This window comes from Physeter macrocephalus, chromosome 12 (assembly GCF_002837175.3).
Source record: "Physeter macrocephalus isolate SW-GA chromosome 12, ASM283717v5, whole genome shotgun sequence".
NCBI classification, from domain to species: domain Eukaryota; kingdom Metazoa; phylum Chordata; class Mammalia; order Artiodactyla; family Physeteridae; genus Physeter; species Physeter macrocephalus.
Genome location: NC_041225.1, coordinates 59,796,276 through 59,809,959, shown reverse-complemented (window position 1 = coordinate 59,809,959; position 13,684 = coordinate 59,796,276). Strand labels below are relative to the sequence as shown.

The 13,684-nt window shown below is 44.1% G+C and overlaps 1 long non-coding RNA gene and 1 other non-coding gene across 4 annotated transcripts in view; both read right to left on the bottom strand.

Moving 5' to 3' along the window:
- The window catches only part of LOC102975487 (uncharacterized), a 47,987-nt gene extending 37,377 nt beyond the window's left edge, over window positions 1-10,610 (bottom strand). The window contains exons 1-4 of one of the 3 annotated variants that reach the window (XR_003682405.2): window positions 10,297-10,610; window positions 8,832-9,097; window positions 7,886-7,947; window positions 841-4,415 (exon numbers count right to left, since the gene is read on the bottom strand). This is a non-coding gene — a long non-coding RNA (uncharacterized lncRNA). Of the gene's footprint in view, window positions 1-840; window positions 4,416-7,885; window positions 7,948-8,831; window positions 9,098-9,955; window positions 10,197-10,296 lie in introns of those variants that run through there. The other 2 variants (XR_003682404.2, XR_003682406.1) reach the window with 2 other exon arrangements.
- Window positions 10,195-10,287, bottom strand: TRNAI-UAU (transfer RNA isoleucine (anticodon UAU)). Its single transcript is given in 2 exon segments — window positions 10,195-10,230; window positions 10,250-10,287. It is a non-coding gene; the product is annotated as a tRNA-Ile (tRNA).
- Window positions 10,611-13,684: the final 3,074 nt, after the last annotated feature.

Genomic DNA, 13,684 nt, shown 5'->3' with positions numbered 1-13,684 from the left:
CTCTTGTGTTTCCCAGTTAGAGAAGTTCCTTTAGCATTTGTTGTAGAGCTGGTTTGGTGGTGCTGAATTCTCTTAGCTTTTGCTTGTCTGTAAAGCTTTTGATTTCTCCATCGAAGCTGAATGAGGTCCTTGCCGGGTAGAGTAATCTTGGTTGTAGGTTCTTCCCTTTCATCACTTTAAGTATATCATGCCACTCCCTTCTGGCCTGTAGAGTTTCTGCTGAGAAATCAGCTGTTAACCTTATGGGAGTTCCCTGTATGTTCTTTGTCATTTTTCTCTTGCTGCTTTTAATAATTTTTCTTTGCTTTTAATTTTTGCAAATTTGCTTACTATGTGTCTCAGCGTGTTTCTCCTTGGGTTTATCCTGCCTGGGACTCTCTGTGCTTCCTGGACTTGGGTGGCTATTTCCTTTCCCATGTTAGGGAAGTTTTCGAGTATAATCTCTTCAAATATTTTCTCAGGTCCTTTCTCTCTCTCTTCTCCTTCTGGGACCCCTATAATGCGAATGTTGTTGCGTTTAATGTTGTCCCAGAGGTCTCTTAGGCAGTCTTCATTTCTTTTCATATTTTCTTCTTTATTCTGTTCTGCAGCAGTGAATTCCACCATTCTGTCTTCCAGGTCACTTATCCGTTCTTCTGCTTCAGTTATTGTGCTACCGATTCCTTCTAGTGTAGTTTTCATTTCAGTTATTGTATTGTTCATCTCTGTTTGTTTGTTCTTTATTCTTCTAGGTCTTTGTTAAACATTTCTTGCATCTTCTCGATCTTTGCCTCCATTCTTTTTCCGAGGTCCTGGATCATCTTGACTATCATTATCATAGCCTTCTGCCTTTTCATCTTGTCTATCTTTCTGTGAATGTGGTTTTTGTTCCACAGGCTGCAGGATTGTAGTTATTCTTGCTTCTGCTGTCTGCCCTCTGGTGGATGAGGCTATCTAACCAGTAATTTTTGATAGTGGTAAATACTACTATACTATATCCAAAGGCACCCCTGAGGAGGTGATATCTGACTGAGCCCTGAAAATTAAGGAGCCAACCCCCTAAGATTTGGGCAAAGATGTTCCAGGAGAAGGAATGGCTGTTACAAAGGGCCTGAGGCAGAAACAAGGAATAGAAAGACTAGGGTGGCTGGAGCATAGTAAGCAGGGGTAGAGTGACAGGAGCTGAGGTTGGAGAGGCGGGCAGGGGCTGGTGCAGACACCCGGGGTCTTCTGGACCACGACAGGCCTGTGCATTTTATTCTGTATGCAATGGAAAGCTGTCAGTGGTTTTAAGCAAGGAAATGACGGGATCTGATTTGTGTTATTAAAGGCCCATTTGGGCTTCTGTGTGAAGAAGAGACAAGAGAGGGATGAGAAGTGGAGACAGGGAGTCAGTTCAGAGGCTCCTGCAGAGTCCAAGCAGGAGATGACAGAAACTGTGGATGGAGAGAAGGGCAGGGTCCAGGATACATACTGGAGGGAGACTCGGGACTTGATGATGGATTAGATCTAGGGGGGAGCAAAAGGGGACCATAAAAGCAGCCACCTAAGCTTTTCACTTAGAATCCAGGTGAATGGACGAAAGGACCATTTGTGGGATGGGAAAGATGAGGGGAGAAGCAGGTTTGGGAGGGGAAAAAAATCAAGTGTTGTGCTTTGGATGAGTCACTCAAGTGGAGATGGCAAGTGTGCTGATGGAGAGGGCTGGGCTTTGTACAGAGGCATGGGGAAGTATCTATTAACTTTATCCCCAGGCCAGTTTAATAGTTTAAATGATTGGATACTGCCTTTTCCTTCTTAAAGGAATTCTCATTAAGAAATTTGAAAAATCAGTCATCAATGTAAAATGATATTTTGTACAATAACAGTTGCACAAGTCAAGACCCCTTTTGGTTACAGGTGAGAAACCCTTAACTGGCCAAATGCAAAGGGGCATTTTTTTAATATATAGATTTATTTATTTTATTTATTTATTTTTGGCTGCACTGGGTCTTCGTTGCTGTGCGCTGGAGTTGCGGCAAGCAGGGGCTACTCTTTGTGGCAGTGCACCGGCTTCTCATTGCGGTGGCTTCTCTTGTTGCAGAGTACAGTCTCTAGGTGCATGGGCTTCAGTAGTTGTGCCTTGTGGGCTCAGTAGTTGTGGCTCATGGGCTCAGTAGTTGTGGCTCGTGGGCTCTAGAGCACAGGCTCAGTAGTTGTGGCGAACGGGCTTAGCTGCTCCACAGCATGTGGGATCTTCCTGTACCAGGGCTTGAACTCGGCTTGAACCCGTGTCCCCTGCATTGGCAGGCGGATTCTTAACCACTGAACCACCAGGGAAGCCCCAAAGGGGCACGTTTTTAGCTTGAACATTCAAACCACAGAAAGAGAACTAATGAAGGTAGTCTTTCAGAATCAGAGACTCAAACACTTGCCAACCTCTTTATCTCCCTGCTTTGCATTAAATGTAGCCTTCGTTCTCCCAGGCCAAATAGCTCAACTAGAAAGATATCTGGGAGCTGCAGGAAGCTCTGGATTTATATTCTTTATGTTTCTAAACAGATAGAAAAAAAGACTCTTCCCAGATAGTTCAAGATAGAAACATCCCATGGAAGGACTCTGTTAGGTTTTGAGTCACATGTCCATCTCTGAAAGGGGAAATAGGAGCTGGGAAGATAATAACAAAATCTACTGTACAATGTCTCTTTTCTGAAAACAGAACTAAGAATCGTAGCGTTAAAAGAGATCTTAGAAGCCTCACCAACCCCCCAACCAATGCAAGATTCTCTTCTACTACATTACAGCTTCAGCTCAATCACTTTTAAAGTTGGGAAACACGCTCCTTCACCAGTCAACCCATCCCACTTCTCAACTCTGCTAATCATTTTAAAAGTAAATTTGCTTCCTTGTCATCATCGCCCATGGGCTATAGTTTTTTGGGTTTTTTTTGGTTTGTTTTTTAATATTTACTTATTTATTAATTTGGCTGCCCCAGGTCTTCGTTGCGGCATGCAGGATCTAGTTCCCTGACCAGGGATGGAACCCAGGCCCCCTGCATAGGGAGCGTGGAGTCTTAACCACTGGACCACCAGGGAAGTCGCCATGGGCTGTAGTTCTAAGTTCATGTTCTTCCCTCTAGGTCAAGACTGAATATGTCTACTCCTTTCATGAATATATGAAAGCAAGTCATATAACCCTCTTCAGCCCGCTCTTCTCTGGGATCCATATTCCTTGGAGTTTCAACTGTAGTCATCATGGATGGCTTAGTGTTATGGGAAGTAAGAGGGGCATCTGGATCATTAAGGTCAGGGGTTGTCAAGGACTCTGTGGGGAAAGGCAGGAAACCAACAGAAGAGGGGAACGATCCTCACCCCACCAGGCTCCCCCCAGCATGAACTCCACCCTAGCTGCCTGCCTCTGCTCCCAGGGGGCCCGCCAGACAGCAAGGAGCATAGAAACACTTAAAGAGAATTCAGTTTTACAGTTTATGTTAAAAAGAAGAAAAAAATAGATAGGAGAAGATAAAAATAAATTTAGAAGAAAAAAGGGAAAGAAGGCTAAGAGGAAATGAATGAAAAGACTAGGTATGGAGGGAAGGGTGTAATGAAAGTTTTAAAGAGAAGGAATCAACTCATTAACCAGAGTATTTAAAAGAATGTAACAGTTAAGGGGCTTCCCTGGAGGCACAGTGGTTAAGAATCTGCCTGCCAATGCAGGGGACACGGGTTCAAGCCCTGGTCTGGGAAGATCCCACATGCCGCGGAGCAACTAAGCCCGTGCGCCACAACTACTGAGCCTGCTCTCTAGAAGCCACCAGCCACAACTACTGAGTCCATGTGCCACAACTACTGAAGCCCGCATGCCTAGAGCCCGTGCTCTGCAACAAAAGAAGCCACTGCAGTGAGAAGCCCATGCACCGCGACGAAGAGTGGCCCCTGCTCGCCGCAACTAGAGAAAGCCCGCCCACAGCAACGAAGACCCAACACAGCCAAAAATAAATAAATAAAAATAAATTTTTTTAAAAAAGAGAACAGTCCTAAACATGTACACCGCCAATAACAGAGCTTCCAGCAACACGAAGGAGGAAAAGATAGAACTAAAAGATAGAAAAACCTATCACTGCAGTTGGTTATTTTCATGCCCTTCTCTCAGTGACAGAACAAGCAGGCAGAAAAATCAACGGTATAGAAGGCTTGAAGAGCCCTATAAACCAACTTGATATAATTGACATTGACAGAACACACTGTCCAGCAACAGCACAGTACACATTCTCTTCCAGTGCATCAGAATCAGATGAAAAGCAGGAAGACAATAAAGAAAAACCAACGAAACCAAAAACTGGATATTTGAAAAGATAAATAAAAGTGGAAAACATCTTCTGAGACTGATCGGGGCGGCAGCGGGGGGAAACCATAAATTACCAATATCAGGAATTAGAGGGGACAGCACTACAGATCCTAAAGACAAGAAGGGAATATTATGAATAACTTTATGCCAATAAATTCAATAACTTTAACGAAATACAAAAATTTATTGAAAGACACAAAGTACCAAAGCTCACTCAAGAATAAATAGGTAACCTGCATAGCCCCCAAATCTATTAAATAAATTGAATTTGTAGGGTTTTAAAGAGAAAACTTCCTACAAAGAAAACTGCAGGCCCACAGTGCTTCACCAGTGAATCTTGCCAAATATTTAAGGAAGAAATAATACAACATTTCAATACTGAAAACAACAAAACACTGCTTAAAGAAATTAAAGCCCTAAATAAGTGGAGACATGTATAACTTGCTTATAGAATCAGAAGAGTCAATATTGTTAAGGAGGCAATTCTCCTCAAATTGATCAATACATTCAACAGAATTCTTGTAAAAATTCCAGGATATTTTCATAGAAATTGGCAAACTGACCCTAAAGTTTATTTATATATATACATATATATATATAGCATTATGTGTGCATTACTATAATCATATAATTGAATCATGATTCATATAAATTATATGATTACAGTAATGCACACATAACACCACACTGACATATAGCTCAACAGAATAGAATGAGAGTCCAACAAAAGACCAACACAGCTAAGGTCAATTCATTTTTGACAATGTGTCAAGGCAATTCAATCAGGAAAGGATAGGCTTTTCAATAAATGGTGCGAGAATTGGATATCCATATACAAAAAAAGAAAAACTCAGACCTCTAACTCACATCATATACAAAAGTTAACTCCTAAATGTAAGAGCTAAAACATAGAATAAAATCTTGCTGACATTGGGTTAGGCAAAAATTTCTTAGCTATAACACCAAAAGTACCATCCATAATGGAAAAAAATTGTATAAATTGAACTTTATCAAAATTTAAAAGTTTGCTTTTCAACAGATACCATTAAGAAAATGAAAATTCAAACCACAAACTGGGAAAAACTATGTACAAAACATATATCCAACAAAGGAATTATATCTAGAATAGACAAAAACTCTTATAACTCAATAATGAAAAGACAAACAACCCAATAAAAAACAGACAAAAGATTTGAATGGACAATTCACCAAAGAAGATATCTGAACATCTAATAAGCACTAGAAAAGCTACTCAGCATCATTCAGGCAGTTCATTGTATGTCAAATACTTTTTTTAAAAAGCTGTAAAATAAAAAAAAACTAATTGGTCACCTTTGGGAGTTGTTAGACCATCAATTCATTATTCTAAAGACTAGCAGAAAAAGGAAGAGTCCAGGAATATTACCTGGTCTTTTCTATGTGAATTGTGCTTTAGGAAAACCAAACAGTCGATGGAAAAAGAGGGTTTTTAAGAATGACAGTTATAAATACAGAAGGAATAACTGAATTAGAAAACCCTTGTTGAGTAATCCTTAATACAATAATAAATCTAGACAAGGAGCAACAACAGATGCTAAAACCATTAGGTTAGAGGCTGATGTGGCATTTTATAATGGATGGACCAGGCTGACCACATCTGAAATCACCAGTAAAATTAACATCAGTAAAAGTGGAACAACCAGACAGTATGTACTTTCTCTCTTGTGATACAATAGTATATAGTACCACCTACAATCTATTTTTGCAAAAAGAAAAAAATTGAATCTTAATATTACCAAGCTTCTAGACCTAATTGTCAGGGGGGACTGAAGAACTTGTGAAAGGATTCCTTGAGGATGGAATTAGCCAAATTCTGTGGTAAATTCTATAGATCAATAAATATCAAAAAAGGGAGTGGGTAATGGTAATAAATTTAAAAGATATATTGATCGAATGTAATGTATGGACCTTGTTTGGATCTCGATTCAAACCAACCAACCATAAAAATATCTTTCAGAGATAAGTGTGGACATTTGAACACAGATGAGGTGTTAGATGATGCAGAGTTTCTATTATTACTCTTGTTAGGTGTACTAATGGTACTATGGTTATGCTCTTTTTAAAAGTGGTTACCTGTTGGGTATACATACTGAGGTATTTACAAGTTAAATTAAACCATAGCTGGGGTTTCCTTTAAAATATTCTGGTGACAGTACTAGGGTAGGGGAGAATGTTGTGGGAACGAGATAGATGAAATAACGTTGACAATTCTTGAAAGTAGTGATGGATGGATACAGGGTGGTTAAATACACTATTTTCTCTACTTTGGGTATGTTTGAAATTTTCCATAACAAAGAACTGGGGTTTTGTTTTGTTGAATTTTAAATGGGCTGTGTTCACACAGATCACAGCCCTCAGGCTGACTTCAACATGAGTATTCCCTACCTTGATCCACACAGTCAACGTAGGTCACAAATGAGAGAAATGAGTCTGGGGTTAAGAAAACAGCAAAGCAAGCAGCTGGTATCCACCTCTGCGAGGATTAATGGAGAGTGGTGGGACCACAGCAAACGAAAGATCATCTGTCCATCCAAAGGGGGCAGCCAATGTTGCCATGTGAGAATAAGGGCCCGAGATGGCCAAGTCTTCTAATTTTTCATTAGAAACTTGACATCTAGGCATTTCAGTAAAACCTCCCAATATGTAGGCAAATGATTTAAAAAATTTTAAACACTTGCAAGTCAGTGCTAGAAAGCCAAACAAAACCTGTCTGGAGGCTAGATTAGTTCTACAGACTGTTGTTTTGTGATCTCTGACACCACACCGTGTAATGCATTATACAGTAATGCATTAATAATTGGCTGACATTCTTAAGAGTTGAATCACACGGCCAGGACAACTGAGGTTGTGCATATCTGAAATGCCCAGATCCTTTATATGCAAACAGCTGTCAAGCCAAGCACGCCCCACACTGAACTCAGAACTGAACACAGGCTTACAGTTATCTCCATCAAATTGCATCTTGTCATTTGTCAGAAACATTTGTCCCTGGATTGGCTCCACTCTTCCTCCAAATTCTACTGAATTTGCACTCCCTTCCAGCTTTGTATCACACGCAGTTTTAATAAGCCCATCCAAAGCCATCTACAAAGCTAATGTCAACCTGTGTGTACAGTTCAATAGAGTTCAATGGATTTCAACGGGTAGGTTAGGCTTGTCTCCAGCTAGACGTCTACAGCTGTTCAGCTATAACTTCAACCTACCTTCTGGGTTCATCCACCTCATATTTACCCGTCTTCCTCCTTGAAGCCACCATACATTGCATATAGGCCTAATCCACTAGTTTTGTGGTGACAGGAATGCCACCTCCTTACACCTGTATATGGAGTACTTTATGGTTTTTATAGCATGTTCCCATAATTTTCTCACTTGATCTTTATCACCCATCACAACCTTTAAAAATCCTATCAACCTCACATTAAGACATTGATCTACAAATCTGCCAGTGGTCTATTTGTTTGTTTATAGTCCACTAATAATCTATCTGGTGATTTCCAGATTAAATAGAGCAAGGGCAACTATTGATAATTTAGCTTCTTACCTTCCCACTTCACCATCTGAGCAAAAAAGAGTTCCCCAAACCACCACTGTTCCAGCAATAACCTATAGGGACAGAAACAATATTTAAGAGGAAGAATGTTCTAACCATGAGTGTTGACAGAAAGTGGAATGCATCACCTTGTGAAGAAATGACATTCTGATGCTAGAACTTTTCAAATAGGAGCTAGGGTTTTGCAGAAGGGATTCCAACATGGATAGGGAGTTGGGCAGAATGATCTTTCGTTCATGCATTTCGGTCCACGTGAGGAAACTGCTCCGTGCTCAGCTCTTGGCTGAGCTCTTGGAAGTATCTAACCAGTTCTTGCAGTGATAACCTCTGAAGGTTAAAAACATACACTTGGCAAGTGTGACTGTTTTTATGCTTTGTACATTTTAAAATTAATTCCCTTTTAAAAAGCAGTATTCAGCAAATGTTTTTAAAATGCCAACCTTTTCTCCATTGTTCAAAATTGGGAAGAATCCATACAATGGAATATTATTCAGCCATAAAAAAAGAAATGAAGCACCGATACAAGGTAGGACGTGGATGAATCTTGAAAACATTAGGGTAACTGAAAGAAACCAGTCACAAAAGACCACATATTACATGATTCCATTCATATGAAAGTCCAGAATAGGTAAATGTAGTGACAGAAAGTAGATTAGTGGTTATTTAGGGGTGGGGTGGGGTGATAGCTAAAGGATACAGGATTTCCTATTGAGTTGATGAAAATGTTCTAAAATTGACTGTGGTGATGGTTGCACATATCTGTGAATGTACTAAAATCCGTTGAATTGTACATTTTAAATGGGTGAATTGTAGGGTATATGAATTATATCTCGATAAACCTGTTTTTTAAAAAAAATTAAGCAAACTTTTTGGGGGGGGGGTTGGGGGATAGATGTTTGCTTCCAGGCTGGCTAGATTTCTAAAGGGGAGCACTCACCATCTGCTGAGGATGAGCCTGTGAGCGAAAAGATCTGGTTCAGCGAGGAACTGGCAGCCAGGTTGGGTGAGGTGGAAGGATTTTCTCACATTTCAGGAGGCATGGGGCTCCCCTTTCGGAATCTGGGGCTGGGATTAGCAGCCGAGGAGACAGACAAGAGCTCCACCTTCCACCCACTTCCTCCGAGCTTTCTAGGTCCTGCTTCTCACCGCTCCTGGTAGTATTTCCATCCCAGGAGTTAACTCCTAGCACGCCCATAACAACAGCTGAAAAAAAAAACAAAAACAGCTGAAACCACTCTTTGGGGAGAGCGCGTCCGGGAGGCCTCTCATCCCAACTAAGCTTGCTCCCTACTTCGCCCCACCTCTGAGGATGTGGGGCATCCGTCCACCCCCTGACAAAGCGGCCCCCCTGCCTCAGAATGTTCGCGTGCTGGAAGATTTCAAAACCCAGCTGGCAGATTTCCTGCTCCCCGGGGGGACTTCTGAACCTGGGGTGTGCGGCAGGCAGGAAAGGATATCCCTAGAAAACGTCTGGCCTCCCGTCTGCCAGCGAATTCCACCACTCCTGACTGACACCGGGGAGCAGGGGCACAGATGGGGGGAGGGAAACGCCCAGGCACTTTTCCCAAACTCCGCAAATCCGCCCAGGGAGGTCTGGAGGCCTGGGTAAGGGAGAAGGGCCCACGGTCTAGGGGTTCTGCAGAGAGGGGGGAGGCGGCAACGACTAGTTATTAGCGTTGGGTTGTCCAAAAAGTTCGTTCGGGGTTTTGACAGCGATGTTACGGAAGAACCCGAACGAACTTTTTGGACAACCCATAGTTAAAAGGGAGGAGAGCGACTGCTGCACTTGAGGCCCTGCTGTGGGCCTCGGGCCCCAGCTCACGGGAGTGTCGCCCCGCTCGGGCCCCGACAGCCAGCGCGCACCACGCCGCTCCCGGCCCTGGGTGAGGGGCAGCAGCAGGGAACCGGCGCCGGGAACTCGGGCACGCCCCGTAGAGAGGGCGCCTGGAGTTTTCGATGACGAGACCCAGGTAGGGCCCCATCACCGGTGCAGCGCCCCGGGACTTCCCGTCCGCATCCCCGGTACCGGGACCCGTGACTGGGTGCCGTTAAAGGAAATACCTAGGAAGAGGGAGCAGCAGATAAACGTCCGGGTTCGGGCGGCTGGATGGTGAGGTGCGCGGGGGCAACAAGTAGCTTGGAAAGCGAGTGAGGCGCCAAGGAGAGCGGCTTCCTGCCTGCCGCGAAGCAGGACGTACAGGCAGAGCACTGAGAGACAGGAACTGAGGAGACTAAAGAGAGACTGACTCGTTCCCTTGAGCAAGGGGGTAAAAGGGGGGTGCGGGTATCCAAAAGGGTCGTGCTCCAGGTGAGGCTCGAACTCACAACCTCGGCATTGCTCTGCATGTACTGCTGTATAAGTACCGCGCGCTAACCGATTGCGCCACTGGAGCTCCGCTTACCCCGCCTCGCGATGGCTCTATCAGGGTTCACCCGGGCCCTGTGCGGGCTTTCGCGGAGCATGCGCACCCGCGGCTTGCGGCTAGGCGAGAACGAGCCGGGGCCCCGAGACCTCGCAGCTTCCGGTCCGGCGGTCCCCGGCCTAGTGTAGGAGGGAAGGCTGCGAAGGTCTCTCTGCGGGATGGCGGGGCCCTTTGGCGGGACCTTGAAAAGAGCACAGCCCGCCTCCCTGGGTAGCGCGGGAGGAGGAGCCCGGGCGCTGCGGTCTGAAACCACCTCCTCGTCCTCAGTGTGAAGCTTCGCTTCCCAGGAGCAGGCCCCGCGAGAAGCAGGCCTAGTCCAGGAGCCGGGCTGCGGCCGGCGGGCGGGCCTTGTTCTGAGGGGTGGGGCCGAGCGGGGCGGCCTCGGCTCCTGGGCAGCAGATGCCCCGGGCTGCCGCCTCTGACCCGCGCCCCCGCGTGACCGGTGAGCTGGAGGGGCCCACCCCCTCTCCCCCCCCGCGCCGCCCTGGAAGTCGGCAGGAGCGGGAAAACCCGTGAATTAGCAAAGCCCGCGCCTGCCGGTAGGGCAGCCAGGGAGCGCCTGGGCCGGGGTGGCGCCCGAGCTTCCAAGACCGGACCGGGCAGAGATTTAACCGTCAGACCCTTGTCCTGCCCCGAAGGCTTTCTGCTGCCCCTTCTTACATCCTGAGCGGGGTTCTCGGATCGTGTCCAACCACGGGCATTCTGGGGACACAGTGATAGCCGGATCGTGTCCAACCACGGGTATTCTGGGGACACAGTGATAGCCCAGGCCTTCGAGAGGGTGCAGGCTAAGCTCCACGTGTTTTATTGGGCCACGACGTGTACGTTTTGTTTAATTTTAAAGCGAGTTCCTAATATTTAAAATCAAGAGGTCCCCTACAAATATCTGGATATCCATTTCTTTTTTTAAAACCAGAAAGTGTAAACCGTACCCAGGGCCGAATTATGACTGTCCTGTGCCTTATGCACTTTTGTCTTCGTGAGCCCCTTTGTCCATCAAAACAACAACAAAAATTTTTAATTATATTTTGCTACTACAAACCACAAATATAATCCAGGCTGGATTTATTATTACATTCATTATTATCTTTTTTCTGATTTCAAAAAAAATTAAAATGTAAACATATGGGGGGGCTCTAGGCCCTGTGCCTACGGCCCTTGACTGATAACTCTGCTAGGAACCTGCATCCCTCTGGGAGGGTAGCTGCAGCCTCCTCCACAAAATGCCCCCCTCCCCCCTCCCTCTCTTCCTCTGGGGTTGCATCAGTCGATTATCTCCTGGGCCTCTGTTGGCATGTTGGTCACCCTGTTCGGTGACCTCTGCTTTCCTGGGAGAGCCAGAAGAGCAAACAACAGAGCACTGTGTCTATAGATTTCGGAACCAGCGTGAGCAAGTGATGGGGGCAGAATAAAGATCATGCATAATCACCTTGATGATGACTAGCCCACATTAACAGGTTGTGTTCGGGTGATGAGGTCGAGAGTACGATTGTAGAAGAACCTTGAAATTGGAGCAGAAGAGATTAGAGAGATCAGGCAGATGATGAGACAGGCACAGGTTCTGTTTAAGGCAGAGGCCTCCTGAAGGTGGTGTTTTCAGGAAGTTCATTGCTTTGTGCAGACTGGGTTGTGCACCCAGAGAAAGGAGATAGGCGAGCCTCTCCTGGTGGTTTGTGAACTGTGAGAGACACACATCCAGAGCAAGAGCTCAGAAGGGGGATGGTCAACACCCTTGCAAGATCCCATCAGGTACCAGGCAGATGGTGGGATGCAGAGCTGTTTACAACACACCAGGATTAGGGCTCCTTGGAGCACGCTTTGGCAAATCCTTGGTAAATCAAGGGCAGCAGAGAGTGAGCCTTTGAAATAAGTCCCTCTCAAAAGATGGAACAAATTCTAAAAGTAAATGCATGATTTGCCCCCAGGTGGGAATAATTTTTCCCCCTAAATTGAAAGAGGTTAATTTCCTGCAAGACAAGAAAGTAAGTTGTAGACTCATACACAGCGTCTTCTCAAATCCAGTAGCATCTGCCGAGTCTGCTCTTTCTCCCGCCTGAGTCCCTCAGGAAGAATCTGCCTGGTGAACTGTAAGCAGCAAAAATGGCCCCTGGTGGTCCAGCTTCCCTTCCCACTCTCCGCTTTCATGGATCTACTCCTTAACAGTATTGGTTGAGCAGATACTGACTGACCCTGGTTGCATGGGAAGGGAAGGCAGCACCTGATACAGCCTTTGGGAACTAAAATAGCTTAGTCCCCAAGGAAATTGGGGCTCTAAGGGAGGAGTGAGGGCAATGTTGAACCTAGAGGGGGCAGTGTCAGAATCTCTGCCACCAGAGAGATTTTTCAGCAAGAACAAGTATACTGAGAACTTCAAATCACTTAACCTCATACACACTCACCCTGAAGAGCAATGAACTAAGAGTCTGAGGCCCTCCCTGGCTCTGTGACCTTAAGTAAATCTCTTACCCTTTCTGGGCCTCAGGTTCCTCATTTATAAACTGAGGGATCTAGACCAGATAAGAGCTTTCTAGCTTAACTGGAGAATGCCTTTTACCATGTATACTCTTGAAAACAACTCGAAATTATTTAAGCATTTAATAATTTGTGTGATGTGTAATAAAGAAGTGATTTTCAAAATAAAACTTATTTTAGATATATGTATAATGTTAAAATAATCTTGAGTAATACCCATACTGTAATAAGACTAGTCTCAACCTTCTTCCATTTACCATGTAATGCAAAATGTTTAATTTACTTTAATTATGTAAGGGAAAAGCATGCTTTGTTAACAATAACTTTTAAAAGAACATATATCATATTGGTCTTAGGACAAATGTATATTAAAATGTATGAAATTTAATGACTCATTGTAGCATCAAAAATAGACACAAACTGCTTCCCTAAACGAATGTTTAGAATTTGTGCTTTTTGCACTTTCAAAAACTGGTTTATTTTTATTCCTTTCATGGTTTTGTGTCTAAATGATGAGCTAAAACAGAAGGGTTCTGGCTGCTGTATGTAAGCATCATTCTGCAAATAACATGAAGCGGGTATGGTTGGTCTTCATCCCTAATAACGAAAGACCAAATTGGATATAATGATCACTGTATTTTCTCTTTTGGGCCTTTGTTTCTGACATACAAGATATTTTGATCAGCAGAATGCAATTTGCACATTTAGTAAATGAATATCATCTTGAACCAAATTTGTAGAATTTTCAGTATATGGTCTTCTTTTACTTTATTTCAGCAAACTTTTTATGTCTTTAGCCAGCGTTCCATTATGGTTATATATGAAGCAGTATATGACTTTTAAAAGTTGCTGTAGAGGGGTCACAAGTCACCTAGGACCCACCTCTTCAGCTGAG